Consider the following 13,232-nt stretch of genomic DNA (forward strand, 5'->3'; position numbering starts at 1 on the left):
GGAGATGGCTAACTTAGTTTATTAATTTCAATAGGTCTACTCTGAGTAGATCTTAGTTGGCTATAACACACTGTGTGCTCATCACCTATATCCAAGAAGGATGTCTTTAATTCAAAGCAGAGCAAAGAAGTGCAACTATAGTAGCTGGAGGCAAGGAGGATGACCGAGCAAACCAAAAGAATCTGGGTTGCACCTTTTAGAAACAAAGAAGGGATATGATAAAACTTTTTCACTTGCATTTGTTGTGGTCATCCTTTAAGTGGGGTGGGCAGGACTTGCTCCTTTTAAATGTGTTGTCAGATGAGTATTTTAGTTTTTGTTTATTGCTGTTCTTATCTGATTTTAATGTCTTTCATTTTTTTCTATGTAAATTACTTTAAGGCACTTAATTGCAAAACTGTAACTCATATTAATTAATCAATCAAATAAATAAATAAACTGCTCAAGCAGCTCAGAGATGATAGATAATAAAGCAGGCACAGATATTTTTATATATTTTTGAAAATAAATGTTTTTAACTCAGTTTTTATAACATTAAATAACAAAATGCATCAATATAATACAGAGTGCAGTATTATACACACACACACATTATATATATAATGTATAATGCAGTCATACAATGCATATCAAAATAAATTACATATTTCATTGGTCCAATCATGTAGATGAATAAAAATAAAGGTATCCTGGTAAGAGGCAGTTTGAGATCTGGTGCCATCTGTGACATAGCTAGTTTTGGGGAGCTGGCAGTTGTCGCCAGAAGCCATCGCCATGCCTCACAAAATTGAAGAGATCAAATATTTTCTGCTGACAGCTAGGAGGAAGGATGCAAAATCTGTCAAGATCAAGAAGAACAAAGATAATGTGAAGTTCACGGTGCGTTGCAGCCAGTATCTGTAAATGCTAGTCATCACAGACAAGGAAAAGGCCAAAAAACGGAAGCAGTCTCTGCCACGAGAGGCTGTTGGTTTAATCCATCCAAGTGCTGACTAAAGCAGTCTTGTAAATCCTTGTGGCCTCCTCCCTCTTCACTGGTCTCTTTCTTGACGTAGCAGTACCGTTAACACTCTGGACCTGTTCTGCCTGCTTAAAGAGAAAACGATGCATAGTAATTTCAAGTTTGCTGGTATCACATGTCCCACAAGGAGGCATTCACTATTCCAGCTCTTAGTAGCCAGGATTGGCAAGAGTCACATGCACAAAATACAATGGTTCGGCTCTGTACTTGTGGAAGGAACAAGATCTCTTGCCCAAAATATTAAATGCCTGGAATTTCCAGAGGGGCTGGTAGTTATTGGGCAGAACAGTGTTTCTCAATGAGACGGAAAATAAGGGCATAATATGGCCAAAGTTAAGCATGTCTGACTTTTATTAATTCCTATAGGAGAGTAAAATTCCCTTGGTGAATTCTGACTTTTATACTGTGCTTATGTATATGGATATGGATATTGTTTATGTATTTTGCTTTGTAAATTAATTTGATATGTTTTTTTATTGTACCTTGTGTATTCCATTGTAAACAGCTTTGAGATCTTTTAGATAGTGAGCGGTCTATCAATGGAAATAATTATAATAATAATAAAAAATAAAGTGCCAATTGTGAGAGAAATAAACTACTTTATACTGCATCAGAGAAATGGTCCATCTAGAGCAGTAGCTCAGTATCTGATGGATCGAAGCTCTCCAAGATCTCCCACAGGGATCTTTCCCAACATCTGCCTTCTGAAATCCTCTGAACTGAAAATGTCACTTTATAGCCTTTTTCCTGCCTATACAGTAAGCCCATCAAGATTGTTGCAATTCTGCCATCTTACTTGCTGATAGTTTCTTTAAAATAAAAACACAGTATCTTTGTAATGAAAAAGAGAGTGTGATATTTAATGAAACTGTTGCTTAAAAAATGTAATTTAGTCTAGATACAGGTCCAGCTTCATGCTCTTGACACATATTCTACTCAGAAGAGTGGAGAGCCTTAGACGGTCTTTGTTTTTAGTGGGAGGTTTGTTGCTCAGTGTTTTTGATAATTAATCCCATGGTACCTCATACTGAAGTCTTGAAGTATGGAGAGTCCAAAATATAAATCATCACAGTTGCTATAATGGGCCTTAACTGGATTAACTAGCATAATTAAACTTCAAAAGATATTCACTAATAGGCAAAACACCTTGCAGTTTAAGAATGTAACTATAGCCCACTGGTATTTCTATCAAACTTTAAAAAGCAGGGAAATTGGGCAGCTATAGTGAATGCACCAGGGAAGCAGGAGACCTGACCTCCTCTCTGATGCAAACCCAATTTGGGTTGCTCTTTCACGGTCCAATCCACTTCCTGTGTAGCTTGGAAGAATTTGGTAACATGCCTCTGAGCATATTGTGAGTGGTGGCAACAACTGCCATCTCCAAAGATGGAGAATTATATTTTTGTATGTTTGTTGGTGTTTTTCTTACTCTGCTGCTTTCCTGTGTTAGTAATGTTTCAACAGAGAATCTAATCTAGAAAATTTTATTTCTCTCATTTTTCATCCTAGAAATCTGTGGCAGATTGCGCCTCCAACACCTTCCCATTCGATACTACTGCATACCTGGTTTCCAATTGCCCACATTGGTTCCTTGTACAAGAACCATCTGTATATAGTACCAAGTCCAGTACTTGTAAGGGAATGTCACTAATGTCAGGGTGAGGGGTGGCAATAATTTCCACCAGCCGCTGACAATCATGCGATTCCAGATCACCTGCTTCCTCCCCCTCCAATGGGAGAAAGTTCACTGGGTTTAACATTGTACACCATTCTAGAGTAATAGAAGCATCTCCTAAGAGGTTCTTCTCGTAGGAGGTGACTCTGGCATTCGTGCAATGTTGTTTAGATTTCTGCAAAAGCATAGCAGCAACTGAATGGGGGACATGTACTGTCATGGGGTGACCCAAAGTAGGGTCTTTAGCCTTTCCTACGAGCAGAGCAGTGGCTGCAACTGCCCTAAGACCGGGCGGGAAACCCTGTGCAGTGGTAATTTGCCACTATAATAGGCAATGGGCCTATTATTAGTCCCTAACTTCTGAGAGAGCACACCAACTGCTACACCATCTCTTTCAGTAACAAACAGCATAAAAGGCTTCTTATAGTCTGGTAAACCTAAGGCTGGTGTATTACACAGAGCTTGAATGATCTCCTGATAACCTAAATCCATTTCATCATCCCATTCGAGCGATTCAGGCCTATTGTCTCTAATTGCCTCATTCAATGTCTTAGCATAAAAAGAGAAATTTGGAATCCACTGTCTACAATAACCTGCTGCTCCCAAAAAACCTTGAAGTTGCTGCTTAGTTTTTGGCTTACGTAACCTTAATATTGCATCAACTCTTTCCTGCATCAGTTTCCTACTCTCTTTGGTCAACCAATGTCCTAAGTAGGTAACCTCTTCTTGAACAAATTGCAACTTTTTCCTGGACACCTTATGGCCTTTCATAGCCAGGAAGCATAACAATTGTAAGGTATTTCTGTAGCATTGGTCTGCGTCCCTAGAGGCCACCAGAATATTGTCAAGGTATAGAATGAGCGTAGACCCTCCCTCCAATTCCAAACCCTCCAAATCTCATTTCAGGGCTTGGGAAAATATCATTCGACTTTCACAATATCCCTGGGGCAGCCGCATGAACGTTTAAGTCTTATCGAAAGGAAAAAGCAAAAAGGAACTGCGAATCGGGATGTATAGGAATGCTGAAGAAAGCTAAGCACAAGTCAATTACTGAAAAGTACCCAGCATCCGTTGGAATGGACGCTAATACAGTAGCTGGATTTGGGACCAAATTATGTCTGGGCAGGACTATTCTATTAATATTTTGAACAAATCTGAAAACCTGATTCCCATGTTCATCAAACTTCCCGTGTTTAGCTACAGGCAAAATCAGAGTATTACATATCAAACCATGTGGAAGTATTCAGAGTACTCCCTGTTCCAAGAGAGACAGAATCACAGGTCAGATACCGTCTATCTGCTCCTGGGACAAGGGATACTGGGGAATCCGTGGGTAGGTTATTCCTGGTTTTAACTGAATTTTCACCGGTTCCATGTCTCACAAGTGGCCCACTACATTAGGGTGTGAGGCCCACAAGGATTCAGGCAAGCCATCAACTGGGGAGGATCCACTTAGGTCATTCCCCATCTTACTGCCTCCGTCATCCATGGCAAGAAGTAGCAAGAATGACCGGTCAAACTTTTCGGGCAACTCTATAGTGATGGTTCCATCAGTATGGCAATAGATAACTGCATCCAATTTACACAGGAGATCCCTACCCAGAAGGTTTACAGGGGTGCAAGGCGACAACAATACAGAGTGTTCCACTTCTCATGGCCCAATTGATAGTTTAACAGCTTCAGAAAACTGATATGGGATGGCTTGATGCCCTATACCCACAGCTTGTATCATTTCATCACTTCCTTTGATATTCAATTCATCAGACCTAACAGTAGTAATTGCTGTCCCCGTATCAATCATGCACTCAACAATTTCTTTTCCTACAGCCAATTTTACAATAGGCTCCTTTGTAATAAATTTTCCAATGGTAGATGAGCTCAAGAGCCAAGAGGGGGGCTCCATGTCCCATCATTGGGGGTTCCAACCCATGGAAAGGGGTCTAAATTTGAAATCATGGTTGTCAGAACGGTGTGCCCCCTCTTCTCGCATGCACTTTTTACAGTCCCTTGCAAAATAATTCATAAGTCCACAATAATAGCAAGGTCCTTTCTGTTTTGGGCGGGCCTGGATGTTCTGTTGTTGGTACTACTGATTGTTCCAATTTCCTCTCCATGGTGCGTTGGGCGCCTGGCTACCACTTGCCTGTAAATCATTCGGTTTTTGTTTTTGTTTTGGCTTTTCCAGTTGTGGAATTTGTAATGCTAATAATTTAGTCTCTAATTTCTTTTGATTATTCTTTTTTCTTCTTCAAGTCCCGTAAGGCGGCCACCACTATTTCATTGACTGGTTTTCCCCAGTATCCAATGACACTTTTCTTGATTTGGTCGGAAATTTCTGGCAAAAATCCTTCTAAAAGTTGCACAACCAATAAGGTTGAATTCTCAGCTGCAGTGGAATCTAGATTATAGTACTTCCTAAATGCTGTCTCCAACCTCTCTCTATACTCCCTGGGATTCTCTTCTTCTTTCTGTTTAGTGTCCCTGATTGTTCCCCAGTTAACCCTTCACAGGAATGCTGGCCTTATTGCCCCAGTGAGGGTGGCCTGCAATTGATTGGCTGTTGTAAGAATGTCCACTGCAATAACACCATTAGCAGCCATGGCCGCCATGGGTCTAGGCATATTCTGGGGCCAAGGATGTGAATTAAGTTGGCCAATCTCTTTTGCCTTTTCCATAATTGCCACAAATTCATGGGGAGCCACGGTCACCTTGACCAAGGTCTCCATGTCTGCAGGGAAGGGGTTATACAGTAGGCACAAGCTTTCAAACACCTCTATGTATTTTTCCACATTGTCCTCAGGCTTGGATAATTTCTGTTTAAAATTGTAAATATCAGCCATTGACCAGGGCTGATACGTCCTAATGGCTTCTCCATTAGGACCCACAAAATTGGGGTAAACTTTAACTGGGAATTGACTAACTGGTCATTTTGCTGCCTGTATATGAGCCAATTTATTAAGATCAAAACAGTTTCTGGACGGAGGATATGCTTTAACCTCCCCAAATGAACCTTCCAGGAAAACTTAATTTTTATCCTGTTGGATGTCAATTACCATATAACCCCGTGTCCTATACGATAAACAATCTTGCAATTCACTATTAGTGAAATTGTCTACACAGAGGTCTTCCATTTGCCAATCTCTGGACATAATCTCCAATGTGGTGTTGATAACATCTTCAGCAGTTTGTGAAGCCCGTTCGGCTGCTCTAACAGCAGAGGTGGGCATAACTTCCTGGGTTATTTGTTTCTGCTGCACTGGGGTTAAACTTGGGTCAGGGGCATAGGGAGGAGGTGTGCCTACCCGAGGAGTGCCTTCCTGCTCCTGCAATTCCCCCACCATTTGGTCTTGGTTGTGCCTGTCTCTGGTAGGTCATCATTAAGTCAGGAAGAGCTTCTTGTTCTGCCTCAAACTGTCCCTGAGGCACCAGGAGTCCAGAAGTAATTACCTCTTTCTGACTCTGTCATTAATGAAAGCTGTTTCAAGGTGGGGTATTTTGAGACATAAGGTGGTGGGGCAGTAGGACACTGTTTTTGTAACCACATCACTGCATTCTCCATCCTTTTTACTACTTCTGTACATTCCTGCAAGTCCCTTTTCTCCTTTCTCTTGGTAGCTTCATAATCCCACAAATCATAATAATCCATCTGACCGGGCTTATTCTGTTCCAAGTTGTGCCTAAGGGGTATTAGGCTGTTAAAGTCAAAAGAACCATTTCCCAGCCACTGTTGTTCCGGGCTAAGGTCATAAGTAAACAATGGCCATCTGTCCTGGCAAATTTTAACGAGCTGCCTTATACCAAGTCCTGCTGGCAACTTACCCCTCTCTATGGTTAGGGTCTCAACTAACAATTGCCACATTTTACAGCCTTACTGTGTCACCATGCCCTTTATTATTTTGGACCTTCCAAACATAGACACCATGCGCATGCTGGACCAGGAGTCTGTTCACAAGGGAACCGCTACCTGAATTGGCCTCATACAACCCAGGCGTCACATCACCTGTCAGTGGTCAATAGCCAGTGGACCTAGCACTGGAGGTGGTTTGTCTTCCGTGCATAACAACACACATCAAATCACATTCATTATCCACAAACAATCCCTCACAAAACCCAACCTAACAATACAAACCACCCAAGCGCTGTCACTGTGTAATTAGAGGAACAATATGACTTTGAACGGAGTATCATAAAATTTATAGTGGGCACTTACCACCCCAAGGTCCTGGTCGGAGAGAACTGGGAGGGAGAAAACAACCAAGGAGGGTTTTTATAATTAGGTCCCTCTTACCTCTCTCAGTGGTGTGCTGCCGTTACTCTGTTCCGGACCCTCCAGCCAGTCCCCCGGCGATGTTCCCAGGATCCAAGTCACAGCACCAAATTGTTGCAGGGGCCAAGAAGAGGACTCATCCCTGCGAGTTCTATCCTGGGAGACCCTAAAGAAATTCTCAAGACACAGGATTGGCACTTTAATTAGAAGCTTTATTAAACTAGCAATTGCCTGGGGACAAGCACTCAGACAAAGTCCTAGTGCAGGCCCCTGAACACACTCCACACAAGGAGCTTTATACCCTTTCAATGACGTACATACATTACACAATTACACAAAGAAGCTACACACATATTTCCATAAATGGCAATAGCAGACCCTTATTTCCCACAATACTTATGGCCAAAATAACTTGTTTTTTCCCTTCTTGTAAGTCAACCGGTATCTGCTTTTCCCATTTGTCAAGCCTTGCAATCTCCAGTTTCCTCTGCAAGCTATGCAACAGCTGCTCTCTGTTGTTCTATTTAGCATGCAAGGAAGCTGCCCAATTAATAAATACTCTATCTTAACATGCAATGAGGCCTAGCCAGTTTGGTGCTCACTAGAAAGCCTAAACCAAAGATTTTCCTCCACACAGGCAAAGATCAGAGGGTCCAAAGGCAGATGATGTGGTCAAATTGTTGGACTGATTCCAGAAGGCAGATGAAGCTAGGAAAGTAGCAGTGTTTGATCAAGGATGCCTTACCATGAGCACTCCTTCTTGAATTCATTGGAGCAGAAAGCAGGTGGGAACACCCCACTCTTCGCCAGCTCACTTTAGAGGTCAGGAATAAGGTAGTATGCAACAGCAGGCTCCTGCATAGTTCAGAGAGGCCAATTAGACCTCCCCTCCTGTCCTCAACAGTATGCAAAGTGAAGATGCTACCAGAGGAGGGACAGCAGTGCTGCTACTCCAAGTAGTGAATTAGGGAACTACTTCGAGGGAAACATCTCCATTCCCTGTTATCTTGACCAAGCCACTAAGATAAGATTCTTTCTCCTGAGGATGGGATGAGGTACCATGGACTTTTCCTACTGAGCATCATGGAGTTTGCAGTTCTATTCCCATGGTTCCTGGCAGAAACACTGGCGCTGACCATGTTTGGAAATAATGCTGAGCCACAAAGTATGGTTCTTTAACCATATTTATTTATTTTATTTATTTAAGACATTTCTTACCCGCGCTTCACAACAAGGTTACAGGCATATAATCATACAATATTAAAATCCAATAAAACAATTTAAAAACAAAAACAAAGAATTGACATCATACGTAGAGGTGGCCTCACACAAAAACCTTACCTGTCAAAACCCAAGGTATAGAGGTGCATGGAAACTATATAATGAAGATGCATGATGCACCTCAATGGGGGAGGCAGCTCTTCATTCAGAGAACTGCCATGGAGAATGACTTCTCTAGTTAATGCAACTCACAGCACTCCCACTTCACTCCTCCCTTAGTCAAGCATTATGTCTGCACATAGAATCATAGAATTGTAGAATAGTAGAGTAGGAAGGGGCCTATAAGGCCATTGAGTCCAACCCCCTGCTCAATGCAGGAATCCAAATTAAAGTACACCAGACAGTTGGTTGTCCAGCTGCCTCTTGAATGCCTCCAGTGTTGGAGAGCCCCCAACCTCCCTAGGTTATTGATTCCATTGTCATCTTGCTCTAACAGTTAGGAAGTTTTTCCTGATATTCAGCTGAAATCTGGCTTCCTGCAACTTGAGCCCATTATTCCATGTCCTGCACTCCTCTGTGTGACATCCTTTGAAGTACTTGAAGAGCGCTATCATATTTCCCCTTGGTCTTCTCTTCTCCAGGCTAAACATGCCCAGTTCTTTCAGTCTCTCCTCATAGGGCTTTGTTTCCAGTCTCCTGATCATCCTTGTTGCCTTTCTTTGAACCTGTTCCAATTTGTCTGCATCCTTCTTAAACTGCAGTGTCCAGAACTGGATGCAATACTCAAGATGAGGCCTAACCAGTACCGAATACAGGAGAACTAGCACCAGTACTAGTACTAGAACCAGCACTCATAGCTTGTTTGTCCCAAATAAACCACAGCCAAGAGCAAACCTTGGCTTCAGAGTGTGGAGACTGGACAGCTCCTTGAAAGTTCAGACTAAAACCAGAGCAGAATCACTTCCCTGGTAAGGTTGGAGCCACAGCTCTCCACTGGCTTCAGAGTGTGGTTTGGTCTGAAAGAAACAAGCTTCAATATAACACAAAGCCATCCAGTTGCTTTATGGTTTGTTTCCCCATTTGAGTAAGGGAAGAGTGAAGCAGGAGATCTTGAGCTCTATGCACCAGCAGACAGATCATGCACAGTATAGTTTCCAAATCGCGTGAAGTACTAGTTCCCCTCTATTAAGCACTGGTTAGGCCTCATCTTGAACTGCGTCCAGTTCTGGTCTCCGCACTTCAAGAAGGATGCAGACAAACTGGAATGGGTTCAGAGGAGGGCAACAAGGATGATCAGGGGACTGGAAACAAAGCCCTATGAGGAGAGACTGAAAGAACTGGGCATGTTTAGCCTGGAGAAGAGAAGACTGAGGGGAGATATGATAGCACTCTTCAAGTCCATGAAAGGTTGTCACATAAAGGAGGACCAGGATCTCTTCTCGATCGTCCCAGAGTGCAGGACACGGAATAATGGGCTCAAGTTGCAGGAAACCAGATTTCAACTGGACATCAGGAAAAACTTCCTAACTGTTAGAGCCATACAACAATGGAATCAATTACCTAGAGAGGTAGTGGGCTCTCCAACACTGGAGGCATTCAAGAGGCAGCTGGACAGCCATGTGTCAGGAATGCTTTGATTTGGATTCCTGCATTGAGCAGGGGGTTGGACTCGATGGCCTTGTAGGCCCCTTCCAACTCTACTATTCTATGATTCTATGGGTAAACAAACCATTATTTGTGTCTTAGCATTAAGTCTGAATGTGGCTTGCTGGTTTTAGTAATGGCGATAAAAGCTATGTTGATGAAATCAGCCTTCACTAGCCTGGTGCCCTCCAGATGTTTTGGAGTACAACTCCCATCAGCTCCAGCAAAAATAGCCATGGTGAGCAAGGGCTGATGGGAGTTGTAGTCCAAAACATCTGGAGGGCACCAGGTTAGTGAAGTGTTGTTAAATGGTTTTAACAGTATTTTTTGTTGTGTTTGGATTATACATAGTATGTAAATTCTCTTGGGAAGAATTTTAATTTTTGAAAGGCAGTATATAAATGTATTTAATCAATCAATTAATTAAATTAAATTAAATAACAAAGCAGCAGCTAAAACACTAAAAATAATCATCAAATTAACAGCAGGAAAAGGTCCCTAATCATTAAAGGCTTCAGCAAATCAAAAAGTCTTGGCCTGGTGCTTTAAGCTCTTTAAAGTAAGCCTCAGCCCCAGGGAAAACATCCCGAAGCTGGTTTGCAACTGCAAAAGCACTTTTTGTGATCATCAACTACCTGACGTCTGATGGGGGGACATCCAGCGAAAAGGCTCAGTTAATATCTCAGCTGGCAAGCAGGTTCAGGTGGCAGCAGGTTGTCCCTTGCATTTCCTATTTGGGAAAGGACCACATGTCAATGGTAAGACACCTGCTTTGCATGTTGAAAGTCCCAGGTACAACCCCTGGTGTCTACAGTACAAGCAGGAATGGGGGACCTGCAGGCTGCCAGATGTTGTTGGACTACGACTCCCATCATCCCTGAGCTTTCGCCGTGTTGGCTGGGGCTGATGGGAGATGGGAGTCTCACAACATCTGGAGGGTCACAGGTTCCCCATCTCTGAGTTAAAAGGTTCTGGTGGCTGATGATATGAAAAACTCTTCCTAAAATCCTCGGAGAGCCACTCCTAATCAATGCAGACAGTACAGGATTAGATGAACAAATGGTCTGACTAGCTTAAGGCAATTGCCTATGGTTCTATTTACCACTGAAGCTGTCCTGACCAAAGTTGCTCTACTGATGCTAAATAAGTACATAGTAGCAGTAATATATTTTCAACTTAAAATCCAGTCTCAGAGGAACAAAGATCTTCCCCGTCTCTCTGTTCCATAAATGTTTTAGATAATTGGAAGCAGTTAAGTTGTATGAGAATTTGGAAACAATGACAGAATTTAAAACAGTGGAGCTACAATGTCTAAGGAAGCAACACAGGACCTAAGTGAAAATCTGGAATCTGCAAGATTATATTTACTCCTCCTGCAGTGATTGTCATTAATGGAGGTCAATAGTAGTTCTGCAGACATACAAACAAGTGTCAACCAATTAGACAAGAGCAAAGTTACTGTTGTGAGCCAGTTGCCTGGTTTATGCATTTCTTAGTGATCACAAATATCAAAAATATGTATAGGTATACAAGGCTAGTCCCATAATGGAAACCTTGCATTTACTAAGGCAAAAAGAGCAAGTACTATAGTACAGTAGATGAAACACAGCAAACTAATGGGAAAAAACTTCCTATAACTGAAATCCGCTTAAGCACATTCAAAATCAAATAGGTTAAGTGGTTCAGAAAAACCAGGCTTCAAGTCTTATGTGTTCTACTAGGTTTGCAAAATCAACCTTAACTTTGGGTTGCTACAACTGAATGGTGCTGTAATGAGAGTTAATGAGATGGGAGACTTAAAGTGTGTCCCATATTTTTAATATTAAAAATGCTATATAAAATGATTAATGGGGCTTGGGCAACCCAGTTGCACATAGCGAAAGAGGCTAATCAAGGTATCAGTTCTTTATCATTGATGTTCAGATTCTTAACAAAAGACAAAATTTCAAAATATCCAGAAGTTTGAAAAATATCCTCAGGCATAATTTTACATTTCCCAATGGAGACTTGATAAACTGTAGTACACTTGATTTATCAGTATTTAGGGAAGAATTATTTAGATCAATCTCCTGATTAATCTTCCTTCTATTTGTTTCTTTTTTTAAAAAAAATGGCTATTCACAGGTCTCTCACTATTGGTTCACAGCCACATTTTGCTGTAGGGAAGACATTTAGAACTCTTAGAACTAGAAAGGTCATGTGAATAGGAAATGCGGCTGACTTGAAACTTGAGCAGAGATCAATGTCTGTAGCCCTGGCTTTTATTTTCTTTTAAGGATTGTTCTGGGGGGGCAACTATGTTTTCAGTTTAAATAAACCTCTTTTGTTGGATTTAAGAACTAGTGATGGGGAAAACTTGATTCACTCTTGGATTCATTGACATGGGGGCAATTATACTTTTGCATATCTTATGTTCTACTAGGACTGAGGCACAGTAACAGTCCAAAGAATAGGGGTTGGACCTAGACTAAGTTATAGCCAAAGTAGATCTATTATTATTGCAATTGTTCATTTTGTGGATTCAGACTAAGGCTTCAATCCAATACATGTCTACTCAGAAATAATCTCCATTGGGTTCAGTGGGGCTTACTCCCATATAAGTGTGTTTTGGATTGCAGCCTAAATTAGAGACATATGCACCTGTTGTTCTTATGTGCCTTCAGGTCGATTATGACTTATGATGACCCTATGAATCAGTGACCTCCAATAGCATCTGTTATAAACTACTGAGTTCAGATCTTGTAAGTTCAGATCTGTGGCTTCCTTTATGGAATCAATCCATCTTATGTTTGGCCTTCATCTTTTCCTACTCCCTTCTGTTTTCCCCAGGATAATTTGTTCTAACCCACCCAATAATTTGTCTTTTTCGTGGTCCATGGTATCTGCAAAGCCTCCTTCAACACCACATTTCAAATGAGTTGATTTTTCTCTTATCTGCTTTTTTCACTGTCCAACTTCACATCCATACATAGAGGTCAGGCATACCATGGTCTGAATGATCCTGACTTTGGTGTTCAGTGATACATCTTTGCATTTGAGGACCTTGTCTAGTTCTCTCATAGCTGCCCTTCCCAGTCGTAGCCTTCTTCTAATTTATTGACTATTATCTCCAATTTGGTTAATGACTGTACCAAGGAATCAGGGCCCATGAGAGGGGGATGCAGGGGGTACATCTTACCTGGGCCCAGGGTCAAAAAGGGCCCGGGAGCCAAAGGAGGGGAGCTCCCTTTTCCTCCCTTTGTTATATCATTTCCTGCTGGATCTCATTCTGCAAGCCTGCTACAAATGGTGCTTTTTTTCCTTTCCCCCCTAATTTGTGCAAAAAAGCATAACATTGTTCAAACAAATATTTGTATTTCTGTTGGATTCTGAAAATACAAATAATCAAACTTGAGGATTTTTTT

The 13,232-nt window shown here is 41.6% G+C and overlaps 1 long non-coding RNA gene across 1 annotated transcript; it reads right to left on the reverse strand.

Annotated features, from left to right (window-relative positions):
* Positions 1-634: 634 nt before the first annotated feature.
* LOC133388515 (uncharacterized) lies at positions 635-10,533 on the reverse strand. The gene is made up of 3 exons (XR_009763844.1): positions 10,464-10,533; positions 6,985-7,140; positions 635-1,089 (listed from the first exon to the last, which is right to left on the reverse strand). It is a non-coding gene; the product is annotated as an uncharacterized LOC133388515 (long non-coding RNA).
* Positions 10,534-13,232: the final 2,699 nt, after the last annotated feature.

The sequence above is a fragment of the Rhineura floridana genome, chromosome 7 (assembly GCF_030035675.1).
Source record: "Rhineura floridana isolate rRhiFlo1 chromosome 7, rRhiFlo1.hap2, whole genome shotgun sequence".
NCBI classification, from domain to species: Eukaryota; Metazoa; Chordata; class Lepidosauria; order Squamata; family Rhineuridae; genus Rhineura; species Rhineura floridana.